Source organism: Dysidea avara, chromosome 11 (assembly GCF_963678975.1).
Source record: "Dysidea avara chromosome 11, odDysAvar1.4, whole genome shotgun sequence".
Classification (NCBI taxonomy): Eukaryota; Metazoa; Porifera; class Demospongiae; order Dictyoceratida; family Dysideidae; genus Dysidea; species Dysidea avara.
The window spans coordinates 4,728,045-4,744,286 of NC_089282.1; positions in this window are offsets into that span (position 1 = coordinate 4,728,045).

Sequence of the window (16,242 nt, forward strand, 5' to 3'; positions counted from 1 at the left end):
TGATTATTTTTTTAATAGGATTCTCAATGACTGGAATGGCTTACCTGACTATGTTGTAAATGCTAATTCAATTAATTGTTTTAAATCATTGTTAGATTCTCACTTAGCTAATTCTAGATTTATTTTGTATAGCCATCTTATGACTGTACAAGTTTTGTGTTGACCCGGTATACAGACAGTGCCTTTACCGGTAATTAATAATACTAATACTAATAAGTATAGTATGGTGTAGTTTTCAGTATGTACGTGTGTTATTATTAAATTCGAAATTAGTAAATCCGTAAATATTAGACTCTGTAAAATTCCGTAAATTTTGTTACATCTTTTTGATCGTCAAATTTCATCTTTCAAGCTGCACAAATTTCACATCTTTCAGAAATAATTTCAGAGGTGATCCATGAAATTTCAGGTCGTTACCTATACAAACAAACTGTGTAATGCAATACTACAATTGAAAACAGTCAACAATAAATTATTCAAATACACCACGCTAAGTATCTCAGAAACGTTTTGGCTCAGCAGAATTAAGCTCCTCCCTGCTTATTATCAGCCACACCCACCACTGCTGGAAAACTTCTTGCTGATGGAATATTTGCTGTTTGTCTCCATGAACCAGTTGATGGGTTAAAAGCACACACCTCAAAGGTCCTATGGGTTACATCAGATGGTTGTCTCAGTTCCTCCGACTGTTAACAGGAACTTGTTGTACATAACAACAGGAGTTGAATAACACCATGGAGTATCTGGGAGAGACTGCCACTTTAACTGGTGACTTGACAGGTAACCAGTGAACACTAGTGTAGATGCTATAACTTGTTTAACACCCAACAGGTAGAGTCTGTTAATAATGTTATGTATAATGGTGGTGTTTACACGTACTAAACCTGTGCAGTGGAACCTCTCGTAGTGTCTAATAGTTCAGTTGTAGCTAGTCCATTTACCTTCAACTTTTATTATCCCTACTGTGGTAGATCCAAGGGGCACCCCCCTAAAAAGATAATTAAGCAATTGTACAAGATTGAGTTAATAGAGTAGTCAGTCAAATATAATAATCAAATATGCCAATCCAAGTTTTATTGGAACAAATTCCTAGTCTAGGCCCGAGTCTAGGCCCGAGTCTAGGCCCGAGTCTAGGCCCGAGTCTAGGCCCGAGTCTAGGCCCGAGTCTAGGCCCGAGTCTAGGCCCGAGTCTAGGCCCTAGACTAGAAATTTGTTCCAATAAAACTTGGAATTGCACATTATTGAGAACTAGCACTAGCAGATCCACCAAGCATAATAATTTTGTTATTAGCCACACCCACTACTCCTGCGAAATTCCTTGCTGCTGGAATATTTGCTATTTGTCTCCATAAACCAGTTGATGGGTTGAAAGCACACACCTCACTAATCTTATTGCTCTCATCAGATGGTAGTATTCCTCCGACTGTTAACAGGAACTTGCTGTACAGAACAACAGGAGTTGATAAACACCATGGAGTGTCAGGCAGAGACTGCCGCTTCAATTGGTGACTTGAGGGGTTGTCTAGTGAAGCAGTGAACACTTTGAAAGATGACTTGGGATCATTACCACCCAATAGATAAAGCGCGTTATTTACAGCAGCAGCTTTTAGTTGTTGATGAGGTACAGGGAGGCCATCACAAGTGTACCAATATCCATCGGTGGCATCTAGTGGTTCAGTTGCAGCAAGTACAGCCCATTTACCATTGACTTTGTTCTGTCCTCTCACTACAATTAACATTGACTCATACCCAACAGCAGCTGCAAAGATCCTAGCAGATAGCATTCATTATAATCCTTCTACTCTCCTTCATCAAGAACAACTACCTTGTTGGTAACCTGAATAGCGTTTGTTTCACCTCCAGCAATGATCAGTTTATTATCCAGTACAGTCATAGCATAGTGACAGTATGGTGTGTTATTAGGATAGGGATCCCATTGGTTGGTAGTTATGCACGGATATGAGTTGCAGTGTCACTTTTCAAAGTAATCATGCCACTTGGTTTTCTGCAACAGCTTACTGCTTGAAAATATTTGAATACAACACCGTCACTACGGTGTTTACTCTCTCAAGGTTATTAATCTGAGTCAAGAGTAAAATGCTGATGTAATGTATATAGCTGTAACTGCGCCACTGTGATGAGAAGAGGTGGCTAATTTGTTCATTGTGTTCCCCCAGAGTAAGACATACCCTTTAAGAGATTCAAGTCAATATGTATCTAATCAAAAACAGCCAAGCTGTAAAAAAAGGAGTGCGGCCCTTGAAAAGGCTATGACGAAAAAAGATGTGAAATCCAAGGTGGCGGCCAAGAAATGGTTGCGATGATAGGTTAATGGTAAAAATTTTAATAACAACAATTCAGGTGAATTTTGTACCAATTGACCAAGCGGCACCAAATTCACCTGAATTGTCGTTATTAAAATTTTTACCATTAACCTACCATCACAGCCATTTCTTGGCCGCCACCTTGGATTTCACATCTTTTTTCACCATAGCCTTTTCAAGGGCTGCACTCCTTTTTTTACAGCTTGGCTGTTTTTGATTAGATTTCACTTCTTTTTGTATTTGTATACCCCAAAGCCGGCCTATGGCCAGCTTTGGGGCTTTTTAACCTATATATTTTTCTTTACCACAGGAAAAAGAAAAAGATGAAGCAGATTTTATAAATACTTTAACTCATTCTGATTTTATCAGTAAATGTACAAATTATATATATAATGCATATATCAAGAGTTCATTATATTATGAACTCTTGCATATATTTATTACATGTCAATTAATCCTCACAGGATAATTTGCAGCTGATCTCTCTACTGGGTGACTTGAAATGTAGCTGAACTCTCTACAGGGTGATCTGCTTGTACATAGATGAACTCTTTACAGGATTCTCTCTACAGGGTGACTTGACTCTAGCTGAACTCTCTGCAGGGTTATCTGTTTGTAGTTGAATTCTCTACAGGGTGATTTGTTTGCAGCTAAACTCTCTACAAGGTAACTTCTTCTAGCTGATCTGTCTACAGGGTGACTTGTTTCTAGCTGGTCTCTCTACAGGGAGATTTGTTTGTAGCTGAATTCTCTACAGGGTGATTTGTTTGCAGCTGAACTCTCTACATGGTGGTTGCTTTGTAGCTGAACTCTCTAAAAGGTGACTTCTTATAGCTGAACTCTCTACAGGGTGATCTTTTCATAGCTGAACTCTCTACAGGATGATTTGTTTGCAGCTGAACTCTCTACATGATGATTTCTTTGTAGCTGAACTCTCTACAGGGTGATACTTCTAGGTGATCTCTCTACAGGATGACTTGTTTCTAACTGAACTCTCAACAGGGTGATCTGTTCATAGCTGAACTTTCTACTGGGTGATTTGTTTGCAGCTGAACTCTCTACATGTTGGTTTCTTTGTAGCTGAACTCTCTATAAGGTAACATCTTCTAGCTGATCTCTCTACAGGATGACTTGTTTGTAGCTGAACTCTCTACAAGGTGATACTTCTAGGTGATCTCTCTACAGGATGACTTGTTTCTAACTGAACTCTCAACAGGGTGATCTGTTCATAGCTGAACTTTCTACTGGGTGATTTGTTTGCAGCTGAACTCTCTAAATGGTGGTTTCTTTGTAGCTGAACTCTCTACAAGGTAACTTCTTCTAGCTGAACTCTCTACAGGGTGACTTGTTTCTAGCTGATCTCTCTACAGGGTGATCTGCTCATAGCTGAACTTTCTATAGGGTGATTTGTTTGCAGCTGAACTCTCTGCATGGTAGTTTCTTTGTAGCTGAACTCTCTACAATGTGACTTCTTCTAGCTGAACTCTCTACAGGGTGACTTGTTTCTAGCTGAACTCTCTACAGGTGATTTGTTTGCAGTTGAACTCTCTACATGGTGGTTTCTTTGTAGCTGAACTCTCTACAAGGTAACTTTTTCTAGCTGATATTTTTACAGGGCATATTTGTTTGTAGCTGAGTTCTCTACAGGGTGATTTGTTTGCAGCTGAACTCTCTACATGGGAGTTTCATTGTAGCTGAACTCTCTACAATGTGACTTCTTCTAGCTGAACTCTCTACAGGGTGACTTGTTTCTAGCTGAACTCTCTACAGGGTGACTTGTTTCTAGCTGAACTCTCTACAGGTGATTTGTTTGTAGCTGAGCTCTTTACAGAATGGTTTCTTTGTAGATGAACTCTCTACAAGGTAACTTCTTCTAGCTGATCTTTCTACAGGGTGATTTGTTTGTAGCTGGATTCTCTACAGGGTGATTTATTTGCAGCTGAACTCTCTACATGGTGGTTGCTTTGTAGCTGAACTCTCTACAAGGTAATTTCTTCTAGCTGATCTCTCTACAGGGTGATTTGTTTGTAACTGAATTCTGTACAGGTGATTTGTTTGCAACTGAGCTCTTTACAGAATGGTTTCTTTGTAGCTGAACTCTCTACAAGGTAACTTCTTCTAGCTGAACTCTCTAAATGGTGGTTTGTTTGTAGCTGAACTCTCTACAAGGTGACTTCTTCTAGCTGATCTTTCTACAGTGTGATTTGTTTGTAGCTGAACTATCTACAAGGTAATATTTTCTAGCTGATCTCTCTACAGGGAGATTTGTTTGTAGCTGAACTCTCTACAAGGTAACTTCTTCTGGCTGATCTTTCTACAGGGTGATTTGTTTGTAGCTGAATTCTGTACAGGTGATTTGTTTGCAGCTGAACTCTTTACAGAATGGTTTCTTTGTAGCTGAACTCTCTACAATTAAGGTAACTTCTTCTAGCTGAACTCTCTACATGGTGGTTTGTTTGTAGCTGCACTCTCTACAAGGTGACTTCTTCTAGCTGATCTTTCTACAGTGTGATTTGTTTGTAGCTGAACTATCTACAAGGTAACATCTTCTAACTGATCTCTCCACAGGGTGATTTTGTTTGTATCTACAAGATAACTTCTTCTAGCTGATCTCTCTACAGAGTGATTGATTTCTTTTGCAGCTGAACTCTCTACATGGTGGTTGCTTTGTAGCTGAACTCTCTACAAGGTAACTTCTTCTAGCTGATCTTTCTACAGGGTGATTTGTTTGTAGCTGAATTCTCTACAAGGTGATTTATTTGCAGCTGAACTCTCTACAAGGTGACTTCTTCTAGCTGAACTCTCTACAGAGTGATTGATTTTTTTGCAGCTGAACTCTCTACATGGTGGTTTCTTTGTAACTGAACTCTCTACAGGGTGATTTGTTTGTAGCTGAACTCTCTACAGGGTGATCTGTTCGTAGCTGAACTCCCTACAAGGTGACTTCTTCTAGCTGATCTTTCTACAGGGTAATTTGTTTGTAGCTGAATTCTCTACAGGGCGATTTGTTTACAGCTGAACTCTCTACATGGTAGTTTCTTTGTAGCTGAACTCTCTACAATGTAACTTCTTCAAGTTGAACTCTCTACGGGTGGCTTGTTTCTAGCTGATCTCTCTACAGGGTGACTTGTTTCTAGCTGAACTCTCTACAGGTGATTTGTTTGCAGCTGAACTCTATAAATGGTGGTTTCTTTGTAGCTGAACTCTCTACAAGGTAACTTCTTCTAGCTGATCTTTCTACAGGGTGATTTGTTTGTAGCTGAATTCTCTACAAGGTGATATATTTGCAGCTGAACTCTCTACAAGGTGATTTATTTGCAGCTGAACTCTCTACAAGGTGACTTCTTCTAGCTGGACTCTCTACAGAGTGATTGATTTTTTTGCAGCTGAACTCTCTACATGGTGATTTCTTTGTAACTGAACTCTCTACAGGGTGATTTGTTTGTAGCTGAACTCTCTACAGGGTGATCTGATCGTAGCTGAACTCCCTACAAGGTAACTTCTTCTAGCTGATCTTTCTACAGGTTATATTTGTTTGTAGCTGAGTTCTCTACAGGGTGATTTGTTTGCAGCTGAACTCTCTACATGGTAGTTTCTTTGTAGCTGAACTCTCTACAATGTGACTTCTTCTAGCTGATCTCTCTACAAGATGACTTGTATCTAACTGAACTCTCTACAGTGTGGTCTGTTCATAGCGGAACTTTCTACTGGGTGATTTGTTTGCAGCTGAACTCTTTGCATGATTGTTTCTTTGTAACTACAAGGTAACTTCTTCTAGCTGATCTCTCTACAGGGAAATTTGTTTGAGCTGAACTCTCTACGTGATGGTTTCTTTGTAGCTGAACTCTCTATTAGGTACCTTCTTCTGGCTGATCTGACTACAGGGTGACTTGTTTGTAGCTGAATTCCCTACAGAATAACTTGCAATGTAATATAATAGCGTAAATTATAAATGCAGCTGAATACTTTATTAGGGTGACTGTTCTATTAGAGTATCTCGATCTCGCATTTGTTACACGTAGTTGTCTTTCGAATCATAACTCAGTGGTTTGTAATCCGATTCTTCTGTACTACTGCAAGGACTTTCTATGATGATTATTCCAGCTACTTACTGATTTTCAGCTCGTTGCTCTAAGCGGTTTATCTGGTAGACACGAAAACTAATAGTTTTCTTATTCATAAAAATCGATCGCGTAATTTTAACACAGGTTGGGTTTTGTGTCATATCTCTATGGTCTTTATCCCGATTCCTTTCAAACCACCAAAAGGCACTCCTACGATGGTTGCTCCATCTACATATCAATTTTCAACTGATTCCTCAAAGGAGTTTACCCTGTAGGCGTGACAGACCTTCGACCTTGTTTTACGCAAATAATCGGTCATAACTCCGTGAATGGTCATTGGATTCCTACCAAAGTTGGTACAGAGATCCGCCGTAATGAGCCCTTTAAGTGTGCCAAATTTCAGCTCGATCCGAGGACGCATTCGTGTTTTATGGCGGATTTTGCGAAGTGTGCGAAATGAAGTAGAAGAAAAAAAACGAAGAAATTAATACGAAATTTTGTTCGCTCGTATCTCGGAAATGGCTGGAGCGATTTTCTTCAAATTTGGTGTGTAGACTCCCCTAGCTGGCCGACATGTCTGTAGCAAATTTGGTTTCAATCGGATAAGGGATCACAGAGCTACATAGGTGTGAAAATTGCGTTTTCTTTCTTCCTGTTAATATACTCAAGGGTGGCACGCCGGCTTCTTGGGCCGCACGACACACTACCGTGTGTCTTGATATGTAGATATGTGACAGTACTCCAACCACACAACTTTTTACCTGTGACTAGTGACTTACATTATTAGCTTCTTGTGGTTTTCTATCATATACCTGTCCTAAGCACAGGGGCAGTTTAAGAAACAATGAAATAAATTATCAAATCATAGAGGATGTGAAATGATTTTCTTGTTTTAGAAAATACACAACTATTAGGAAAATACATACTTTACAAAAGAAAATGCATCACTTTAGCACTTAAATGATGGACTATCTATTACATACCTACAATTGATCTCATTGAACCCTACCAATTACTAGTCTTGCATTGCACTGTTATCGTGATACTGTACTGTAATAGAGCAGTCAGTGCAATCTCTAATAGAACAACAGGGTGTTATGAAAGCCACTGTATTAATCACACTGGTAGAAAAATGGACAAATAAAGATTTGCATACTACTTCATTTGAATCATTTGCTTCAAGCTCAACCTAAACCTTCAACTCAAAGCCACCCTCTATTACAAGACGTATAGGTCCACTAGTAAGTATCAAATGAAAAGGAAACAGTATGTGTATTTCAGACAAAACTGAAACTTGCTATATTTGTCAAGTCTCACAGTAGTGACTCACATGGCCAAGAAAGTAAAAAGTGCACACCTCAAATAAATAAATGCGAGCCACTGCTATGAGTTATTTACATGTACAGTGGAACCTCAGTTATCCGAATCCCTTGAGACCAGGGGTGGTCCATAAGTCTGAAAAGTCTGTATCTCTGAAACTGTATATAAATAACCTTAAAATAGCATAAAGAAAATTTTTTCAAAACCATTATTTTAAAATACCCTAATAGAACAGTCACTACTCTAATAGAGCAGTCATTTTTGTAATTCGGTTAACTGAGAATCCGGATAAGTGGGGTCCAGATAACTGAGGTTCCACTGTAGCAACAATTTTGCCCTTACCACAATTTACGTGATATTCATCAGTTTTACTATTGGATGTACAAACTTTCAAACAAGCACAATAGTTGTATACATACTAAATCATTCACCTAAATAATTATGAGGAAAATCAGTGCTGACAAAGTTGGATGATTCTTTTTTCCCATGATTGGCGTTCACGGGAGGGCTACTAAAGAATTAATACATTCCAATAGAGCAGTCACACATTGATACTCTATAATAAAGCACTTAAACAAAGTACAGTAGACACTCGGTTATCCGACCCTTGTTTATCTGTACCCTCGTTTATCCGAAATTTGAAATGATTGTTCTATTAGAGAATCTTGAGCACATCTGTATGTTCTATTAGAGTATTTCAGCACAGCCCTGTATGTAAATGTATGGGCTTCAGTTATCCGAATAATTCACTTATCTGAACATTTTTACCATTATTGCATGGGGTTCGGATAACCAAGCATCTACTGTATGAACTAAATTGAAGTCACTAACTATGTTATATTAAGAGGCTCTGCATACACACTGTGATTCAATCAGTTTCTTGTGTTTACTGAAATGGTGACTGCATGTAAAATGCAAAGTTCTTCATTATGCCACTCAAGTTTAATTATTTGTTTCTCGTCCGCTGTTTTTCTGACTGAATTAAGGGTTTTTATACCCCTGGTGGTTGAGTGAATCCACCCAGCACCTTTTACAGTTGGTAATCGGGATCAATACCCAGATTCTCCATTTTAAAGATCTGTTTTTACCTCTTACAAAGCTCTCACATGCAATTTTCCTACAGTACATATGTAATATTAATTATCTTGAGAACTTTGTAATTACAGTAATCATACAGTTCAATAGTACTGTACAGTAGGCAGTTTGGACTTTCTTGCCCAAACAGATCACCCAAACTAAGCCTCACTTTGGCTTCATAATACATGCTTGATAGTATTGGTTATGCATAACCAAACCCATAAATGTCTTAAGAGCAAACCCAAGCCCTTTGAACAAGTTTCTATAAATTTTTAACTTTTATGTTTAACTGAATTTTTCTGACTGACTGACTGACTGACTAATGTCTTCAACCAAGCATAGCTCAGCAATGGATAAAGCTATAGGCTTGATTTCTTCTGTTTTTAACATCACTTCGGCCTGAGATGTACCTTTTTTTCAACCACAGTAGCTGAAATGCACACATTGTGGACTTACATAGGTACTTCTGTTCTATTTTCTTTCTCCACTACCACATACATAGGTGTTGATTGGCAGTAATGCATTTGATGGCTTCAATACTTTGATTTCCGTGGGATGATACCTGATATTTTAATGCAACTTCAAGCAACAGTTTTGTGTTGATTTGCTTGATACACTAATTACTGCATGGCTAATACATATCACCAAGAGTTCATAATATTTGTATGGGGGAGAGTGTCTAACTGCCAGTATGGCCTGTACAAACACACTGCTGCAAGTACACTTTTGATCATATGTACACCTCTAGCCTGATTCTACTGATGACAAAGAACTGTTGATAGGTGATGATTGGCGTTGATAAGGTCAAGCCTTTCTTCTAAGGGAAGCCTGGGGTGTTACTTGTAGTAGTGCCTTTGCTGAATGCTGTACTCCAGTTAGTAGGGACCCGCCGATTATGCTGGCATAATATTGAGCATAATAGGTGTCTGAAAGCATTGAGCATAATGCTAGCATAATAGGCAGAACATTTGTGCATTACCATAAATTCTTGTTTATCATAATACTTATCACAGAAAAAGATCGATATACTCTAATAGAACAGTCAGAGAATAATCAGACAGCTGACTGTTCTATTAGAGTATATCGATATTTTCTGTGACATACATTTTGACAGGCAAGGATTTAGAGTTTGTGCTTCAGCCAGTTACTGTTTTCCCATAAAGTGCAAATTTACTAGAAAAATATGGGAACTGAGGTATAAATGTCGAGCATAATTTGAGCATAATAGGTAAATATTGAGCATTAATTTAAGCATAATAGGCAAAATTTTGAGCAGTGCAGCATAGCATAATAGGTAAAATAATGAGCATAATCGGTGGGTCCCTACCAGTTAGACACTCTCCCCCATACAAATATTATGAACTCTTGATATCACCTTAAGAGTAGAATATCTTAATTATTGACACAAGTCTGAGGTAAAGCCAAGGGGACAGGTGTCATTAAGTAAGATACCGTATAGAGGGAAACTTTGGTGGGGGTAAACTTTGGTGAATAGCAAGCTAAATCGCATTTGGCAAAATAAACTTTGGCGAATTCAAGCTCAATTTGTAGCTATGAAGATGCTAATCTCAGGCACTACGAGTAATCGGTGGGTCAAACTATAGCAAATTTGTAGTGAATCGCCAAAGTTTCTCCCTCCCCCACCAAAGGTTCCCCTATACGGTATTCTACAATTACTGTAATATAATCCCATCAAGGTTTCAGAGTTCAATAATGTAATTGGCTTCTAGCTTGTTTTTAAGAACACCTTCCTTTGAACTCACCTCAATACCTTACTGGACAATAATACTGCCTGGATATAACTTAGTCATTACTTGAACATGCCATATTATTGTAAAGCCTTTGAAGTATGTCAGTGCTACATAATTTTAGGGTAGGTATTTTTGTATGCTAAAACAAAGCACATAAAATTGTTATTGCTTCAGTATTTTTACATTAGACCATGATATAGCCCGGTTGTTAAACCCACAAAGTATATAAAATCAATCTTAATGTCACTTGTGAAATCCATAGAAATCTACACTTTGCTGTGTCACCATTAACACACTTGTGCACCTGCTAACTTGTATTTCACAGAATTTGTTGTAATTCAAGGTACTGACTAATAATTCTGATCATTGTAAAGCTGATTGATATTTGAGTTGTAACAATTAATTTGACATTAAGGTTGATTTTCCAAAATCTGGTCACATATACTAAGTGCGTATTTCATGTACAACTTGATCATAGTTTTCTATTGGCAATTCTAGATCTGTTAAGAGATCTTGAAGAGTATCTCATTATTTCTTAACATATTCCCATAGTACAGACATTACACTTGACCAAATTAACAGGGAAACATTTTATCACAAGTTGTTAGTTAACACACTGGGATGCTTAAAGATACTAAAAAGCATTGTATGAAAGGTCATAGTGTGTTTAATAGGTTTGTTTACACAGCATACTTCTCAATCACTGCTATTTGTGATGTCACTTGGTTTGAAAATGAGAAAGTTTGATGGCTTGTCTTACTGTTTTCTTTGTTATTATCCTTACTGTCAGTAAGGTAACTTCACTTCACTGTTCCGATCAACAACTATAAAGTAAAAAGAATGTCACAGGTCTCAATACCATACTAAATTCGATGCTTTAGTGCATAAATGAGTGTACTGAGGTTTGTTCGATTGGGAGCATTCGAATGTAAAATCAAAACTCTCATTTCCTGTTGGTGGGTGCCCAAAGTCTATAATTAGGTCGTGTGCAGCTCTCAGAAGGACACGATATGCAACGCACGCCATGTGTCAAGTTGTTTACAGGGATGGAGCTTGTATACTTTGCTATTGTTTACATTCACTTTATGGTTTGTAACAAGGAGTACCACAACAAGTAAGTGCATAGAATTCTTACAACAATAGGTCTTTCTTATTATATATTACCACTGTAAAGTGCTAATAATAATAATAATAAGTTAAAACTTGAATTGTTGGTTTTAATTATTAGAATGTTTGAATTATTCATTCTGATTCTAATACTGTAATTCTGGAAACAAAAGTTGAAATTTTTATTAGTTGTAATTTTGTGTAAATGATTTTCTTCCTTCCACCCAACAAAGCTGCAAATTATTTAACATGATTTTTTTATTCTTTAGTTAGATTACACTGACACAGTCTGTTAAATCCATCTTATGAAGAAGCTGGGAGACTAGGAGCAATCCATTATGATAGATGAATAAAAAATTGGAAATTTTAAAATAGGAATAGGGATCGCTGAAAAAAGCCACAAAATAAGAAGGGATCGCTGGGGTGGTAATGTAAACCACAAATCCCTATTTTGACTCTCTGTCATAAACCTTTACTTACATGCTCTGTCATTTTTAAACGGGTCAAAATAGGGATTTGTGGTTTACATTACCATCCCAGCGATCCCTTCTTGTTTTGTGGCTTTTTTCAGCAATCCCTATTACTATTTTAAAATTTCCAATTTTTTATTCATCTAGTTTGTGTACAGTTTATTAATCCATTACTGGATTATGGTTGATAATGAAGACTGTTGTGAATAGTGTAATTTTGCATTCTGCATAGTAACACCGTCAACATCATCAGAACACACATGAAACTGATCATATTGTAATCTGCATACAGACTGAGTCTATATTAAACTATGCTAGTGTCGTATGGAATCTTCATACCCAGAAAAACATTTCTGTATTAGAAAAAAATCAGAATCAATGGGCTCATTGGGTGTGCAGAATCAGATACAGCTGTCATAACCGCACATGGCTTCCATGGAATGTTGTCATACACTCAAATAGCCAGTTCTTACTACCCACCAGAAATATGTACCTTATGGTTACTACTATAATATGCATAATGTTTCATCACCACATTTCCTTATCATTTACTTTACTCCCCCACTTTTACTAGGTCTCACTCCTCCTTAATTCTGCCATAAACTTTCCTTTTTTGTAATAGTTCAGTATTTTTGAGGTGTGGTCATAAATCAACATATTATAAAACAAACTGCCAGTAAAGTTATCAGAGTTAAAGCATTTTATCCCAAAACTTATACCAATGTGCCCTCCCACAGTTAAATAAAAGTCATGTCAATGTTGAATTAGTACAACCTTTCTTTAAGATCATGAGATGCATCGATCACCAGCTTACTTTCAAGCAGGAACTTTTTATACATGTGAGGCAACAACAATAATATGTTGTTTAAAACAGCTTGTTCGGATATATAGCGTTTCCTTAGCAACATAATTAGAGAATTGCAAAATAATTCACTAATTACGAAATACAAAATTACAATATCTTCATTAATGTGATAATTCTGTATGCATTATTGTATAGCAAAAATCTATTAATTAAAAAATAGTAACAGCAGCTAATACTACCCCTTGATTAATAGGTACATGTATTTAATGGCATATTATTATTTATTTAGCTAGCTTTAATTTTTAGCCCATATTAGTTTAACCACAAAGAGTAAGGTGAGTACCAAAGGCATAGGTCTATAGGTGTATTACATACAAAAAGAACACAAACACTAAAACAATAATAATCATACAGTACAATAGTACTGTATAGTAGGGACCACAAAGGTGTGGGAGTGGCCATAAATAAAAATCACCAGCTTCACTTTTCCCAGACGATGATGGGGCAGTATTGGTTAAATAAAGCTAAGCCCAAACAAGCCTTCAGATCAACCCAAAATGCTTTCAACAAGTTGCTACAGAATTTTCTACTGACTGACTGAGTAACTGACTGACTGACTAATGCCTGACTAATACCTTCAGACAAGCGTAACTCAGTAACAGCTAAAGCTACGGGCTTGATTTTTCGAGAATTGCCTTTTGGCATACCGCAGTACGTACAATGCATTCTTCATGGACTTACCAGTGTCCTCCTTTGTGTCCCATTCATCTTTGCTGACAGTGAAAAGCAAGGGGTAGGTAACGACCTGAAATTTCATAGATCATCACTGAAATTATTTCTGAAAGATGAAATATTGTCTGAAATTTGTGCAGTTTGAAAGATGAAATTTGATGATCAAAAATGTAACAAAAATTTACAGAGTTTTACGGCATTTAAAATTACTAAATTTTACAGAGGAATTGGAGCTAAAATTTGTCTTGAAAGACAAACTATGGGCAGTCATCTTTGGAATTTCGTAGACAATTTTGGCTCGTTACCTACCCCTCGGTGAAAAGTGTCAATTTGGTGGTGGCATAAGATGGCTTTCCTGGCTTCGTAACAGAAATTGTCTGTATTTTTCATAGCGGCTACTTAAATTGCAGGGGTGCTTTTCAAACAGTTCTTGATTCGTACTGCTGTGTAAAGGATTGAAAATAACCAACAACGAAGCGTAATGGATACTTCACTTTTCAGACAATAATTGATATGGATGCGCAGTGCCATTTCTTTCATTTGATGTGGTATGCATAGATTGCAGAGGTGCTCTTCGAACAGTTCTTGATTTGTAATGTTGTGTAACGGGTTGAACATATATAGCTGACTATGAAGTGCAATGGATACTTCAATTTTCAGACAATAATTGATATAGCTTAGGCACGTGGCACCATTTCTTTCTTTTGATGCGGTATGCGTGGGTTCACCAGTCATAATAATTAGCTATTTACAAAATAAGTTAACAAGCAAGTACACAAAAAAATTGGAATTTTCAACTAGAGTAGGGACCATAGCACATTGATAAAAAGTACTGAAACAAGCTGGTGTGGTGCATAATATTACATCACAATAAAATAATAAGAAGTGTTATATCCCTACTGTGCTCAAGATACCATAACGGAAATGCACAGTAGGGATATAATATTTCTTATTGTTTTACTGTGATTTAATATCACGCACCACTCCAGCTTGTTTCAGTACTTTTTATCGATGTACTATGGTCCCTACTATAGTTGAAAATTCCAAATTTTCTGTGTACTTGTATACAACAAAACTAAAGAGAAAAGGTATGGCCATGATGGTATGATCTTGTGTACTGATATAAAAATACTCTATTTACTTGAAAAGTGAATTGTGATCACATGTAAAATATCACACTTAGAAAGATATTAAACTCCCTATCCATTTGACATGTATTGTGAAAGAGAAGGGGGGGTAGGGCCATCCCTCAATAATTTGGCTAGCTATTTCAAGTCATCTCTTAAGTACTCAACTGTCTACTTACCACCAACATTTCAGATTACTCTATAATTTCACTTTTCTATTCAATCAGCAATCCACAAAACTACCAGTTTGCACAGTGACTCCTCAGCAACACTTCAGATCAATGATTGTAACAAGCGCCTCTAAAATTAATTTTCGTGGTGTTTGTGACTGACACGGTAGTATTAGTATTATGTAATGGACAAAAATTTTACTCCCTACTATTACAAATCAAATTAATAGGTAGTAGATAGGCTGTGATTAACATTGTTCATGTCCACTGTGTGACTAGTTTAGCTCCAACTGACATATGCTTACACTTATTAACATCAAATCTAAGTAGCAAATCACTAGCCCGCGTTCAAATCAACTTGCAGTTTATAAGAATCAGCAATGTGGTATAGATTTTGTATCAGCAAACATACTAATATTACATCCAACTTGCTCAGGTATATTGTTTACATAAACTAAAAATAACAGGGGCCCCAATACAGAGCCCTGAGGAACTTCACTTGATACTGAGAAAGTTTTAGAGGCTGAGCCATTTAAAATGACTTGCTATGAATGATTAATTAGAAAACACTTGATCCATAGTAACAAGTTACCTTTAATTCCATATGCATCCAACTTCTTGTAAATGAATGCACTGTTGGAATGTTTCAAGCATGTTTTTACTACTAACAATACTCTGAAATTCAATCTCAGAGTATCAGTTTTCAACAAATTTCCTGGGGGTAGGTGCCCAGATCCCCCTAGTTTAGCATGCTTTGCATGCTCAGCTTGTTATCACCAACCCTTGAAGTGCTTGCTATCCCTATGGGTGATTATGTCATCCTGTAGAATCTATGTTAAGGTTAATAAATATTAGTATATACTGCACACATGATGACTGTACAGTATATACTAAAATTTGTTAACCTTAACATAGATTCTACAGGATGACGTAATCACCCATAGGGATGGCAAGCACCTCAAGGCTGGTGATAAAAAGGGGGGTCTGCATGCATTAGCATTAACATCATCGCAGCTATTTCTTGGTCACCGTGCACCTTTGATTTTCACATCCAGATTCTGAAGGCCACACCAGCTTGACTGTTTTTGCATCGATTTCACTTCTTTTGTGTTTTAAAAGTCCAATATTTTGTCAAGCATGCAGGTAAATTGCTTATGGGAATAACTTGAAAATCAGTCTGTTAACCATCACAGCTCAAACCTTTTGTAGTTCAAAACAAATTGCATGGACAGCCACAAAGTTAAAAGGAAAAAAATCAACCTGGTGTAAAATTGCAAGGTTGAAATACTTGAATA